General features: G+C 49.5%; 1 protein-coding gene across 6 annotated transcripts in view; it reads left to right on the top strand.

The window, feature by feature from the left end:
* SH3KBP1 (SH3 domain containing kinase binding protein 1) overlaps window positions 1-1,262 on the top strand; it is a 281,170-nt gene that overhangs the window by 225,030 nt on the left and 54,878 nt on the right. The gene's annotated exons all lie outside the window — the stretch shown is intronic.

Raw genomic sequence — 1,262 nt, 5'->3', positions numbered from 1 at the left:
TGTGAAATTGGTTGTAAAAATTTTCAAACGAGCAGGAAGTGAGGAAGACATCCATTGGGTAGACATCTTTGGGGCGTGGCTGGGAAGAACGAGGCCACAGGGTGTCGGCCATTCTGTGAGTAAGAAATTACTCTGATCCTGAGGTAAAGGAAGGTTAGTTGGCAGAGTTTCAACAATAACATCACTAGGTAAACACACATCTGTCCCCAGTCTGATTTACAGAAAGACAGAGAGGGAGGCAGAAAAGAAGAAATTGGGGTGGAGAGCTGGAAGGCGCTGACACACAGGGCCTTCCGCCAGCACACGGCCTGTATGCGGGGGGAGGTGGCCCTTAGAGCATCTTTCCTTCTCTTGTTATAATGAAGTTTGTCTGTACTCCTCTAGACAGCACCGAAAAATACTAAGAAGGAAACATGCACACACCCACATGCCCATAATCCTACTCTAGTCCCATGTCACACTATTAATTTATTCCTTCCCAGTCTTTTTCTCTTGCTGTACATTTTCTAACATAGTTGATTTGAGCTCATACTGTAGCTGCAATTTGATACCTGTTTGTTTGTTTGTTTCAAACTTTCACATACTACAGCTTCCTCTGCTTTTGTCCACTCTGTGCATGGTATATGGCCGTGTGTGCTTTGCCTTGTGGATGCTCTCTGACAAGGCGGCTCCTTCACAATGGTTAAGAGCATGCCTGTGGGTCAGACAGCATGGGGCTGGGCTCCGAGCCCCCCCCGCTCTACTTAATGGCCTGGTGACTTTGGGAAACAGCTTCATCTCTTTAAGCCTCACTTATTTCATCTGCAAAGTGGGCATAATAATGCCACTGCTTACAGAGTTGTCAGAAAGATTCAACAGGCAGTGCTTACTGACGCCCTCTGTTTATGAAACCGCCTCCTCTTAAGAGAGAGGTAATATTATTGTCATTTTACAGACGGGAAGGTTTAGCTCAGTGAGTTCACTTGCCCAGTGTCCATGGCTCGGAACTGGAAGAGATCAGTCAGGCTCTGAAGCGCCACCTCTGGGCCACCATGCTGCCCTACCCACGCGAGGTAACTTGGCCAAGTCACCCAGCTACTGAAGAGCAGAGGTGGAATGTCATGGAATCCAGAGCCTCCAGGCTGCGGTGCCTCCTGAGAGGTTTTACTCTTGAAATAGTTTCTTCCGGCGCTCTAGTACAATAGGCACTGGTGGGCACTGGGGGGCACTGGGGGGTAGGGGCCCAGGACTGGCGGGGGCTGGGGCTGGTCCCTGCAGCGGTA

This window comes from Crocuta crocuta, unplaced genomic scaffold (genome assembly GCF_008692635.1).
Source record: "Crocuta crocuta isolate KB4526 unplaced genomic scaffold, BGI_CrCroc_1.0 scaffold312, whole genome shotgun sequence".
NCBI lineage: Eukaryota > Metazoa > Chordata > Mammalia > Carnivora > Hyaenidae > Crocuta > Crocuta crocuta.
This window is presented reverse-complemented; position numbering and strand designations above follow the sequence as displayed.